Source organism: Macaca fascicularis, chromosome 20 (genome assembly GCF_037993035.2).
Source record: "Macaca fascicularis isolate 582-1 chromosome 20, T2T-MFA8v1.1".
Classification (NCBI taxonomy): Eukaryota; Metazoa; Chordata; class Mammalia; order Primates; family Cercopithecidae; genus Macaca; species Macaca fascicularis.
This window is the reverse complement of record NC_088394.1, coordinates 41,841,282-41,855,841: the sequence shown is the minus strand read 5'-3', so window position 1 is coordinate 41,855,841 and position 14,560 is coordinate 41,841,282.

Here is a 14,560-nt window from a genome sequence, read left to right as displayed (position 1 = left end):
GGAACATTTGAATGCCCATTTACGACTATGGGGAAAAATTGAATTTCCCCAGATATAAACTAGAAAGATGCTATCTGTGAAACTGCTTTGTGGTGAGTGAATTCACGTCACAGAAATAAACATTTTCTTTTGATCCAGCAGTTAGTAGACACTCATTTTGAGGATCTGTGAGGTGATATTTGGGAACCCATTGAGGCCTATGTAGAAAAACCAAATATCCCAGATACAAACTAGAAAGAAATTTTATGTGAAACTGCTTTGTGATGTGTAGATTCATCTCACAGAGTTAAACCTTTCTCTTGATCCAGCAGGTTGTAAACACTCTATTTATATAATCTTCGAGAAGACATTTGGAAGCCCATTGAGGCTTATAATAAAACAGAATATCCCCAAATACAAGCTAGAAAGAAAGCATCTATGAAACTGATTTGTAATAAGTGCATTCACATCACAGAATTAAACATTTTCTTTAGATCCAGCTTAGTGGGAACACTCTTTTTGAAGATCTTGAAGTGATACTTGGGAGCCCATTGAGGCCTTTGGGGAAAAACAGAATGTCCTTAGATAAAAACTAAAAAGAAGCTATCTGTGAACTTCTTTGTGAAGTGTGGATTCATCTCACTGAGTTAAATCTTTATTTTCTTTCTACTCTTTTTGTAGAATCTGTGAAGGGACAATTGGGAGCTCTTTGAAGCCTATAAGTTAAAACAGAATATCCCCAGAAAGAAACTGGAAAGGTGGTATATGTGAAAATGCTTTGATGTGTGGATTCATCTCACAGTGATAAACATTTCTTTTAATTCAGCAGGTTGGAAATACTCTTTTTGGAGATTCCATGAAGGGACATTTGGGAGTCAATTGTGACCTATGAGGAAAAAAAATCTCCATTAGAAAAATAAGAAAGAACTTACCTGTGAAACTACTTTTTGATATGTGGGTTCATCTCACAGAGTTCAATGTTTCTATTGATTTAGCAGGTTGGAAACGCGTTTTTTATAGAATCTGTGAAGAGACATTTAAGAGCCCACTGAGGCCTATGGAGAAAAACAAAATATCCCCAGATAAAAACTGGAAAAGTCTCTCTGTGAAAATACTCTGTCATGTATGGATTCATCTCACAGAGGTAAACCTTTCTTTTGATTCAGCAGGTTGGAAATACTCTTTTCAGAGAATCTGTGAAGGGACATTTGGGAAACCACTGATACCTATGGGGAAACATGGAATATCCCCAGATAAAAACTAGAAAGGAGATATCTGTGTAACTGCCTTGAGATGTGTGGATTCATCTAACAGAGTTAAACTATTCGTTTTATTCAGCCAGTTGGAAACACTCTAATTGCAGAATCTGCAAAATGCCATTTGAGTGTCCATTGAAGCCTATGGGGAAAAACTGAATATCTTCAGATAAAAACTAGAAAGATGCTATCAGTGAACTAGCTTTGTAACCTTTCTTTTAATTCAGCAGTTTGGAATCACTCTTTTTCAGAATCTGTGAAGAGACATTTTGATGCCCTTTGTGGCCTGTGGCAAAAATGCGAATATCCCCAAATAACAACTAGAAAGACGCTATCTATAAAACTCTCTTGTGATGTGTGGATTCAGCTCACAGAGTTAAACCTTCCTTTCCATTCAGCAGGTTGGAAACACTCTAACTGGAGTATCTGTGAAATGATGTTTGTGAGCCCATTTAGGCCTGTGGCGAAAAACAGATTATCCCAACATAAAACCTAGAAAGAAGCTGTCTCTGAAACTGCTGTGTAATGTTTGGATTCATCTCACAGAGATAAACATTCCTTTTGATTCAGCAGGTTGGAAACACTCTTTCTGGAGAATCTGTGAAGGGACATTTTGAAATCCATGTAAACCTATGGGGAAAATCTGAATATCCCAAGATTAAAAACTGTAAAGAAGTTATCTGTGAAACTGCTGCAAGATGTTTGGATTCATCTCACCGAGTTTACCTTTTCTTTTAAACAACAACTTGGAAGTACTGTTTTTGAAGAACCTGCGGAGGAACATTTTTGAGCTCATTGATACCTACGGTGAAAAAAAAGTATCCCCAGATAAAACTATAAAAAAGCTATCTGTGAAATTGCCTTGTGATGTGTGGATTCATCTCACAGAGCTAAACTTTTCTTTTGAATCAGGAGGTTGGAACACTTTTTTTGTAGAATCTGCACAGAGATATTTGGGAGCCAGTTGAGACCTATGGGGAAAAAGCTAATATCCCCAGATGAAAACTAGAAAGAAGCTCTCTGTGAAACTGCCTTGTTATGTGTGAATTCATCTCACAGAGTTAAACGTTTCTTTTAGTACAGCAGGTTGGAAGCATTCTAATTGCAGAATCCATGAAATGACATTTGGTAGCCCATTGAGGCCTGTGAGGAAAAACCGAATATCCTAAGATTAAAAGTATAAAGAAACTGTCTGTGAACCTGATTTGTTATGTGTGGATTCATCTCACAGAAGTTAAAACTTTCTTTTGATTTAGCAGGTTGGAATTTTGCTAATTGGAGAATCTTCGAAGAAATGTGTGGGAGCCCAGTTGGCCTATGTGAAAAAACAGAATACCTCCAGATAAAAACTAGAAAGAAACTATCTTTGAAACCTCTTTCCAATGTGTGGATTCATCTCACAGGGTAAATCCTTCATTAAATTCACCGGGTTGGAAACACTTATTTTGGAGAATCTGTGAATAGACACTTGGGAGCCTATTGAGGTCTGTGGGGAGTAGCCAAATAACCATAGATGGAAACTACAAAAAGCTATCTGTGAAACTGCTTTGTAATGTGTGGATTCATCTTACAGAGTTAATCCCTCCTTTTGATCCAGCAGGTTGGAACCACTCTTTTAGGAGGATCTGTGAAGGGACATTTGGGATCTCATTGAGGCCTATGGGGAAAAAACAAATATCCCCAGATAAAAACTAGAAAGAAGCTATCTGTGAAATTGCTTTGTATTGTGTGCAATCATCTTGCAGAGGATAAGGTTTCATTTGATTCAGAAGGTTGGAAACTTTTTTTTGGAGACTCCACTAGGAGACATTTGGAAGGCCTTTGAGGCATATAGGAAAAAGATAAAGAATATCCCCAGATAAAAACCAGGAAAAAGATATCCATAAAATTGCTTTGTGATGTTTGGATTCATCTCACAGAGGTAAATCTTTTTTTTTTTTTTTTTGATTCAGCAGGTAGAGAACACTCTTATCGTATAATCTGTGAAGGTATACTTGGGAGCTTCTTGAGTCCTATGGGGAAAATTCTAATATTTCCAGATTAAAAATTAAAAAGAAGCTTCTGTGAAATTGTTTGTGATATGTGGATTCATCTCACAGATTTAAACCTTTCTTTTGATTAAGTAGGTTAGAAACACTTTTTTTTTTGTATTTTTTTATCATTATTATACTTTAAGTTCTAGGGTACGTGTGCATACCGTGCAGGTTTGTTACATATGTATACATGTGCCATGTTGGTGTGCTGCACCCATCAACTCGTCAGCACCCATCAACTCATCATTTACATCAGGTATAACTCCCAATGAAATCCCTCCCCCCTTCCCCCTCCCCATGATAGGCCCCGGTGTGTGATGTTCCCCTTCCTGAGTCCAAGTAATCTCATTGTTCAGTTCCCACCTATGAGTGAGAACATGCGGTGTTTGTTTTTCTGTTCTTGTGATAGTTTGCTAAGAATGATGGTTTCCAGCTGCATCCATGTCCCTACAAAGGACACAAATTCATCCCTTTTTTATGGCTGCATAGTATTCCATGGTGTATATGTGCCACATTTTCTTAATCCAGTCTGTCACTGATGGACATTTGGGTTGATTCCAAGTCTTTGCTATTGTGAATAGTGCCGCAATAAACATACGTGTGCATGTGTCTTTATAGCAGCATGATTTATAATCCTTTGGGTATATACCCAGTAATGGGATGGCTGGGTCATATGGTACTTCTAGTTCTAGATCCTTGAGGAATCGCCATACTGTTTTCCATAATGGTTGAACTAGTTTACAATCCCACCAACAGTGTAAAAGTGTTCCTATTTCTCCACATCCTCTCCAGCACCTGTTGTTTCCTGACTTTTGAATGATTGCCATTCTAACTGGTGTGAGATGGTATCTCATTGTGGTTTTGATTTGCATTTCTCTGATGGCCAGTGATGATGAGCATTTTTTCATGTGTCTGTTGGCTGTATGCATGTCTTCTTTTGAGAAATGTCTGTTCATATCCTTTGCCCACTTTTTGATGGGGTTGTTTTTTTTTTTCTTGTAAATTTGTTTGAGTTCTTTGTAGGTTCTGGATATTAGCCCTTTGTCAGATGAGTCCTCAGAAATAATACCACACATCTACAGCCATCTGATCTTTGACAAACCTGAGAGAAACAAGAAATGGGGAAAGGATTCCCTATTTAATAAATGGTGCTGGGAAAATTGGCTAGCCATAAGTAGAAAGCTGAAACTGGATCCTTTCCTTACTCCTTATACGAAAATTAATTCAAGATGGATTAGAGACTTAAATGTTAGACCTAATACCAGAACAACCCTAGAAGAAAACCTAGGTAGTACCATTCAGGACATAGGCATGGGCAAGGACTTCATGTCTAAAACACAAAAAGCAATGGCAGCAAAAGCTAAAATTGACAAATGAGATCTAATTAAACTAAAGAGCTTCTGCACAGCAAAAGAAACTACCATCAGAGTGAACAGGCAACCTACAGAATGGGAGAAAATTTTTGGAAACACTTTTTAAAAAGTTTATGTGAAGGCACGTTTGGAAACCCACTGGGGCCTATGGAAATAAACTAAATATCCCCACATAAAAAGCACAAGGAAGATATGTGTGAAACTGCTCTGTGATGTGTGAATTCATCTCACAGAGTTAAACCTTACTTTTGATACACTAAATTGAAAACACTCTGGAGAATCTGCAAAGAGATATTTGGGAGCCCATTGAGGCTTATAGGGAAAAATTGAATATCTCCAGATAAAAACTAGAAAGGAGCTATCTGTGAAACTGCCTTGTGATGTGTGGATTCATCTCACAGAGTTAAACCTTACTTTTGATACACTAAATTGAAAACACTCTGGAGAATCTGCAAAGAGATATTTGGGAGCCCATTGAGGCTTATAGGGAAAAATTGAATATCTCCAGATAAAAACTAGAAAGGAGCTATCTGTGAAACTGCTTTGTGATGTGTGGATTCATCTCAGACAGTTAAAACTTTTTTTTGGTTTTGCAGTTGGAAATACTCTATTTGGAGAATTTGCAAATAAAGATTTGGGAGCCCATGGAGGCCTATGGGGAAAAACCGAATATGCCCAGTTAAAAACTAGAAAGAAGCTCTCTGTGAAACTGCTTTGTGATGTGTGGATTGACTTCACAGAATTAAAATTTTCTTTTGATTCAGGAGGTTGGAAACACTGTTATTGGAGAATCTGTGAAGGGACATTTGGGACACCATTTAGGCCCATAGGGAAAACCCAAATGTCCACAGATTAAAACTAGCAAGAATCTATCTGTGAAACTACTTTGTTATATGTGTATTTACCTCACAGAGTTAAACCTTTCTTTTGATTGAGCAGGTTGGAACTTATTTTGGAAAGTCTGCAAATGGACATATGGGAGCCCACTGAGGCCTACAGGAAAACACCTAATATCCCAAGGTAAAAATTAGAAAGACATCATCTGTGAAACTTCTTTGTGATGTGTTGATTCATCTCACAGTGTTAAACCTGTCTTTTGATTCAGCAAGTTGGAAACACTCTTTTTGGAGGATCTACAAAGGGAAATTTGGAAGCTCAATGAGGCATATGGGAATAAACCAAATATAGCCAGATAAAAACTATGAAGAATCTATCTGTGAAACTGCTTTGCAATGTGTGGATTTGTCTCAGAGACTTAAATGACTATTTTGATTTAGCAGGTGGAAAATACTCTTTTGAGATAATCTGCAATGGGACATTTGGGAGACCATGGAGTCCTATAAAGATTAATCACATATCCCAGATAAAAACTAGAAAGAAGCTATCGGTGAAAATGCTTTGTGATGTGTGGATTCATCTCACAGAGTTAAAACTTTTTTTTTTTTTGATCAACAGGTTGGAAACACTCTTTTGGGAGAATCTGCAAAGAGACATTTGGTGGCACATGGAGGCCTATGGGGAAAAATTAAGTATCACCAGATAAAAACTAGAAATAAGCTATCTGTGAAACTTCTTCGTGTTGTTTGGATTCAACTCACAGATTTAAACTTTTTTTTCAGCACGTTTGAAACACTTTTTGAAGAATCTGCAAAGGGATATTTGTGAGACCTTTGAGACCCATGGGGAAAAAACGAACATCCCCACATAAAAACTAGAAAGAAGCTATCTGTGAAAATGCTTTTTGATGTGTAGATTCTTCTCTCAGAATTAACACATTCTTTTGATTCAGCAGGTTTTAAACACTCTTTTTGGAGAATTTGTGAAGGGACATTTGGGAGCCTATTGAGGCCCATTTGGAAAAATCAAATGTCCAGAGATAAAAACTAGAATGAAGCTGTCCATGAAACTGCTTTATGAGGTGTAAGTTTATCTCACAGAGTTAAAACTTTCTTTGATTCAGTAGGTTGGAAACTTTTTTTGGAGAATCTGAGAAGGGATATTTGGGAGCCCACTGGGACTTATGGGGAGGAACAAAATATCCCCAGATAAAAACTAGACAGAAGCTGTCTGTGAAACTGCTTTGTGATGTGTGGATTCATCTCACAGTGTTAAAACATTATTTTTATTGAACTGGTTGAAAACAGTTTTTGAAGGATCTGTGAAGGGACACTTGGGAGCCCATTGTGGTCTATGGGGAAAAGCAGAATATCACTAGATAAAAATCTGAAAGAATTTATCTGTGAAACTCCTTTTTTTTATTATTATACTTTGAGTTCTAGGGTACATGTGCATAATGTGCAGGTTTGTTACATATGTATACTTGTGCCACGTTGGTGTGCTGCAGCCATCAACTCGTCAGCACCCATCAATTCGTCATTTACATCAGGTGTAACTCCCAATGCAATCCCTCCCCCCTTCCCCCTCCCCATGATAGGCCCCAGTGTGTGATGTTCCCCTTCCAGAGTCCAAGTGATCTCATTGTTCAGTTCCCACCTATGAGTGAGAACATGCGGTGTTTGGTTTTCTGTTCTTGTGATAGTTTGCTGAGAAGGATGGTTTCCAGCTGCATCCATGTCCCTACAAAGGACACAAACTCATCCTTTTTTATGGCTGCATAGTATTCCATGGTGTATATGTGCCACATTTTCTTAATCCAATCTGTCACTGATGGACATTTGGGTTGATTCCAAGTCTTTGCTATTGTGAATAGTGCCGCAATAAACACACGTGTGCATGTGTCTTTATAGCGGCATGATTTATAATCCTTTGGGTATATACCCAGTAATGGGATGGCTGGGTCATATGGTACATCTAGTTCTAGATCCTTGAGGAATCGCCATACTGTTTTCCGTAATGGTTGAACTAGTTTACAATCCCACCAACAGTGTAAAAGTGTTCCTATTTCTCCACATCCTCTCCAGCCCCTGTTGTTTCCTGACTTTTTAATGATCGCCATTCTAACTGGTGTGAGATGGTATCTCATTGTGGTTTTGATTTGCATTTCTCTGATGGCCAGTGATGATGAGCATTTTTTCATGTGTCTGTTGGCTGTATGAATATCTTCTTTTGAGAAATGTCTGTTCATATCCTTTGCCCACTTTTGGATGGGGTTGTTTTTTTTTTTTCTTGTAAATTTGTTTGAGTTCTTTGTAGGTTCTGGATATTAGCCCTTTGTCAGATGAGTAGATTGCAAAAATTTTCTCCCATTCTGTAGGTTGCCTGTTCACTCTGATGGTAGTTTCTTTTGCTGTGCAGAAGCTCTTTAGTTTAATGAGATCCCATTTGTCAATTTTGGCTTTTGCTGCCGTTGCTTTTGGTGTTTTAGACATGAAGTCTTTGCCCATGCCTACGTCCTGAATGGTACTACCTAGGTTTTCCTCTAGGATTTTTATGGTATTAGGTCTAACATTTAAGTCTCTAATCCATCTTGAATTAATTTTCGTATAAGGAGTAAGGAAAGGATCCAGTTTCAGCTTTCTACTTATGGCTAGCCAATTTTCCCAGCACCATTTATTAAATAGGGAATCCTTTCCCCATTTCTTGTTTCTCTCAGGTTTGTCAAAGATCAGATGGCTGTAGATGTGTGGTATTATTTCTGAGGACTCTGTTCTGTTCCATTGGTCTATATCTCTGTTTTGGTACCAGTACCATGCTGTTTTGGTTACTGTAACCTTGTGGTATAGTTTGAAGTCCAGTAGCGTGATGCCTCCAGCTTTGTTCTTTTGACTTAGGATTGTCTTGGAGATGCGGGCTCTTTTTTGGTTCCATATGAACTTTAAAGAAGTTTTTTCCAATTCTGTGAAGAAACTCATTGGTAGCTTGATGGGATGGCATTGAATCTATAAATTACCTTGGGCAGTATGGCCATTTTCACGATATTGATTCTTCCTATCCATGAGCATGGTATGTTCTTCCATTTGTTTGTGTCCTCTTTTATTTTACTGAGCAGTGGTTTGTAGTTCTCCTTGAAGAGGTCCTTTACATCCCTTGTCAGTTGGATTCTTTGGTATTTTATTCTTTTTGAAGCAATTGTGAATGGAAGTTCCTTCATGATTTGGCTCTCTGTTTGTCTGTTATTGGTGTATATGAATGCTTGTGATTTTTGCACATTAATTTTGTATCCTGAGACTTTGCTGAAGTTGCTTATCAGCTTAAGGAGATTTTGGGCTGAGACAATGGGGTTTTCTAAATATACAATCATGTCATCTGCAAAGAGGGACAATTTGACTTCTTCTTTTCCTAACTGAATACCCTTGATTTCTTTCTCTTGCCTGATTGCCCTAGCCAGAACTTCCAACACTATGTTGAATAAGAGTGGTGAGAGAGGGCATCCCGGTCTTGTGCCAGTTTTCAAAGGGAATTTTTCCAGTTTTTGCCCATTCAGTATGATATTGGCTGTGGGTTTGTCATAAATAGCTCTTATTATTTTGAGGTACGTTCCATCAATACCGAATTTATTGAGCGTTTTTAGCATGAAGGGCTGTTGAATTTTGTCAAAAGCCTTTTCTGCATCTATTGAGATAATCATGTGGTTCTTGTCTTTGGTTCTGTTTATATGCTGGATTATGTTTATTGATTTGCGAATGTTGAACCAGCCTTGCATCCCAGGGATGAAGCCCACTTGATCATGGTGGATAAGCTTTTTGATGTGTTGCTGAATCCGGTTTGCCAGTATTTTATTGAGGATTTTTGCATCGATGTTCATCAGGGATATTGGTCTAAAATTCTCTTTTTATGTTGTGTCTCTGCCAGGCTTTGGTATCAGGATGATGCTGGCCTCATAAAATGAGTTAGGGAGGATTCCCTCTTTTTCTATTGATTGGAATAGTTTCAGAAGGAATGGTACCAGCTCCTCCTTGTACCTCTGGTAGAATTCAGCTGTGAATCCATCTGGTCCTGGACATTTTTTGGTTGGTAGGCTATTAATTATTGCCTCAATTTCAGAGCCTGCTATTGGTCTATTCAGGGATTCAACTTCTTCCTGGTTTAGTCTTGGAAGAGTGTAAGTGTCCAGGAAATTATCCATTTCTTCTAGATTTTCTAGTTTATTTGCGTAGAGGTGTTTATAGTATTCTCTGATGGTAGTTTGTATTTCTGTGGGGTCGGTGGTGATATCCCCTTTATCATTTTTTATTGCGTCAGTTTGATTCTTCTCTCTTTTCTTCTTTATTAGTCTTGCTAGCGGTCTGTCAATTTTGTTGATCTTTTCAAAAAACCAACTCCTGGATTCATTGATTTTTTGGAGGGCTTTTTGTGTCTCTATCTCCTTCAGTTCTGCTCTGATCTTAGTTATTTCTTGCCTTCTGCTAGCTTTCGAATGTGTTTGCTCTTGCTTCTCTATTTCTTTTAATTGTGATGTTAGAGTGTCAATTTTAGATCTTTCCTGCTTTCTCTTGTGGGCATTTAGTGCTATAAATTTCCCTCTACACACTGCTTTAAATGTGTCCCAGAGATTCTGATATGTTGTATCTTTGTTCTCATTGGTTTCAAAGAACATCTTTATTTCTGCCTTCATTTCGTTATGTACCCAGTAGTCATTCAGGAGCAGGTTGTTCAGTTTCCATGTAGTTGAGCGGTTTTGATTGAGTTTCTTAGTCCTGAGTTCTAGTTTGATTGCACTGTGGTCTGAGAGACAGTTTGTTATAATTTCTGTTCTTGTACATTTGCTGAGGAGTGCTTTACTTCCAATTATGTGGTCAATTTTGGAGTAAGTGCGATGTGGTGCTGAGAAGAATGTATATTCTGTTGATTTGGGGTGGAGAGTTCTATAGATGTCTATTAAGTCTGCTTGCTGCAGAGATGAGTTCAATTCCTGGATATCCTTGTTAACTTTCTGTCTCGTTGATCTGTCTAATGTTGACAGTGGAGTGTTGAAGTCTCCCATTATTATTGTATGGGAGTCTAAGTCTCTTTGTAAGTCTCTAAGGACTTGCTTTATGAATCTGGGTGCTCCTGTATTGGGTGCATATATATTTAGGATAGTTAGCTCTTCCTGTTGAATTGATCCCTTTACCATTATGTAATGGCCTTCTTTGTCTCTTTTGATCTTTGATGGTTTAAAGTCTGTTTTATCAGAGACTAGTATTGCAACCCCTGCTTTTTTTTGTTCTCCATTTGCTTGGTAAATCTTCCTCCATCCCTTTATTTTGAGTCTATGTATGTCTCTGCGTGTGAGATGGGTCTCCTGAATACAGCAGCCTGATGGGTCTTGACTCTTTATCCAGTTTGCCAGTCTGTGTCTTTTAATTGGAGCATTTAGTCCCTTTACATTTAAGGTTAAGATTGTTATGTGTGAACTTGATCCTGCCATTATGATATTAACTGGTTATTTTGCTCGTTAGTTGATGCAGTTTCTTCCTAACCTCGATGGTCTTTACATTTTGGCATGTTTATGCAATGGCTGGTACCGGTTGTTCCTTTCCATGTTGAGTGCTTCCTTCAGGGTCTCTTGTAAGGCAGGCCTAGTGGTGACAAAATCTCTAAGCATTTGCTTATCTGTAAAGGATTTTATTTCTCCTTCACTTGTGAAACTTAGTTTGGCTGGATATGAAATTCTGGGTTTAAAATTCTTTTCTTTAAGAATGTTGAATATTGGCCCCCACTCTCTTCTGGCTTGTAGGGTTTCTGCCGAGAGATCTGCTGTGAGTCTGATGGGCTTCCCTTTGTGGGTAACCCGACCTTTCTCTCTGGCTGCCCTTAAGATTTTTTCCTGCATTTCAACTTTGGTGAATCTGGCAATTATGTGTCTTGGAGTTGCTCTTCTCGAGGAGTATCTTTGTGGCGTTCTCTGTATTTCCTGGATTTGAATGTTGGCCTGCCCTACTAGGTTGGGGAAGTTCTCCTGGATGATATCCTGAAGAGTGTTTTCCAACTTGGTTCCATCTTCCCCCTCACTTTCAGGCACCCCAATCAGACGTAGATTTGGTCTTTTTACATAATCCCATACTTCTTGCAGGCTTTGTTCATTTCTTTTTCTTCTTTTTTCTTTTGGTTTCTCTTCTCACTTCATTTCGTTCATTTGATCCTCAATCGCTGATACTCTTTCTTCCAGTTGATCGAGTCGGTTACTGAAGTTTGTGCATTTGTCACGTATTTCTCGTGTCATGGTTTTCATCTCTTTCATTTCATTTATGACCTTCTCTGCATTAATTACTCTAGCCATCAATTCTTCCACTTTTTTTTCAAGATTTTTAGTTTCTTTGCGCTGGGTACGTAATTCCTCCTTTAGCTCTGAGAAGTTTGATGGACTGAAGCCTTCTTCTCTCATCTTGTCAAGGTCATTCTCCGTCCAGCTTTCATCCGTTGCTGGCGATGAGCTGCACTCCTTTGCCGGGGGAGATGCGCTCTTATTTTTTGAATTTCCAGCTTTTCTGCCCTGCTTTTTCCCCATCTTTGTGGTTTTATCTGCCTCTGGTCTTTGATGATGGTGACGTACTGATGGGGTTTTGGTGTAGGTGTCCTTCCTATTTGATAGTTTTCCTTCTAACAGTCAGGACCCTCAGCTGTAGGTCTGTTGGAGATTGCTTGAGGTCCACTCCAGACCCTGTTTGCCTGGGTATCAGCAGCAGAGGCTGCAGAAGATAGAATATTTCTGAACAGTGAGTGTACCTGTCTGATTCTTGCTTTGGAAGCTTCCTCTCAGGGGGGTACTCCACCCTGTGAGGTGTGGGGTATGAGACTGCCCCTAGTGGGAGATGTCTCCCAGTTAGGCTACTCAGGGGTCAGGGACCCACTTGAGCAGGCAGTCTGTCCCTTCTCAGATCTCGACCTCCATGTTGGGAGATCCACTGCTCTCTTCAAAGCTGTCAGACAGAGTCGTTTGCGTCTGCAAAGGTTTCTGCTGCGTTTGTTATTGTTTACTCTGCCCTGTCCCCAGAGGTGGAGTCTACAGAGACAGGCCGGTTTGCTTGAGCTGCTGTGAGCTCCACCCAGTTCGAGCTTCCCAGCAGCTTTGTTTACCTACTTAAGCCTCAGCAATGGCAGGCGCCCCTCCCCCAGCCTCGCTGCTGCCTTGCCGGTAGATCACAGACTGCTGTGCTAGCAACGAGGGAGGCTCCGTGGGCGTGGGACCCTCCCGGCCAGGTGTGGGATATAATCTCCTGGTGTACCCATTTCCTTAAAGCGCAGTATTGGGGTGGGAGTTACCCAATTTTCCAGGTGTTGTGTGTCTCAGTTCCCCTGGCTAGGAAAAGGGATTCCCTTCCCCCTTGCGCTTCCCAGGTGAGGCGATGCCTCGCCCTGCTTCAGCTCTCGCTGGTTGGGCTGCAGCAGCTGACCAGCTCCGATTGTCCAGCACTCCCTAGTGAGATGAACCCAGTACCTCAGTTGAAAATGCAGAAATCACCAGTGTTCTGTGTCGCTCGCGCTGGGAGTCGGAGACTGGAGCTGTTCCTATTTGGCCATCTTGCTCCGCCCCTCCGAAACTCCTTTTTGATGTGTGAATCCATCTGAAACAATTAAATATTTATTTGATTCAGCAGGTTGAAAACACTTTATTTTGGGAGCATCTACAAAGGGACCTTTGGGAGCCCTTTGAGAGCTATGGGGACAACACGAACATCCCTAGAAGGAAACTAGAAAGATGCTATTTGTGATGCTGATGAGAAGTATGGATTCATCTCACAGACTTTAACCATTCTTTTTATTCAGCAGGTTGGATACATTCTTTGTGGAGAATATGCAAAGGGACATTTGGGAACCATTTGAGGCCTATGGGGCAACACAGAGTAGCTCATATAAATATTAGTAAGAAGCTCTATTTGATACTGCTTTCTGATGTGTGGATTCATCTCACAGAGTTAAACCTTTCCTTTGATTCAGCAGGTTGGAAACACTCTTTTTGTAGAAATTGTGAAGGGACATTTGGGAGCCCATTGAGCCTTATGGGGAAAAAGCAAATATCTCCTCAGATAAACTAGAAAGAAGCTATCTGTGAAACTGTCTTGTGATGTGTGGATTCATCTAACAGAGTTAAACCATTCTATTAATTCTGTAGGTTGGATGCACTCTTTTTGGAGTATCTGCGATAGGACATTTTGTAGCCCATTGAGGCCTATGGGGGAAAAATGGAATATCCTCAGATAAAAATAAAAAAGAAGATACTTGAGAAACTGCTTTGTGATGTGTGATTCATCTCACAGAGTTAAATCATACTATCATCAGAAGTTTGGAAACACTCTTTTTGGAGAATCTACAAAGGGACATTGGGAGCCCATTGGGGCCTAGGGGAAAAATAGAATATCCCCAAATAAAAACCAGAAGGAAGCTATCTGTGAAACTGCTTTGTGATGTGTGAATTCATGTCACAGAGTTAAACCATTATGATTCAGCACATTGGAAACACTGTTTGTGGAGAATCTGTGAAGGAACATAGAGGAAGACTTTGAGGCCTAACAGGAAAAACAGAATATCCCCAGAAAAAAACTGAAAAGAAGATATCTGTGAAACTGCTTTGTGATATGTAGATTCATCTCATAGAGTTAAAACTGTCTTTTGATTCAGCAAATTGGAAACACTCTTTGTCTAGAATCTATGAAGTGGCATTTGGGAAATCATTGAGGGCTATGGGGAAAAATGGACTATCCCCTGATAAAAACTAGAAAGAGCCTATTTGAGAAACTGCTTCATGATGTGTGGTTTCATTTCACAGACAGAAAACTTTCTTTTGATTCAGAAAGATGAAAAGACTCTTTTTGGAGTGTTTACAAAGGGACATTTGGGAGTCAATTGAGGCCTATGGGGAAATCCGAATATCACCAGAGAAACACTAGATAGAAGCTATCTGTGAAAGTGCTTTATGACGTGTGGATTCATCTCACAGAGTTAAACCTTTGTTGTGATTCAAGAATCTGTGAAGCGACAGTTGGGAGCCCATTGGGGCCTAAACAGAAAAAAAAGAATACCCCCAGATAAAAACTAG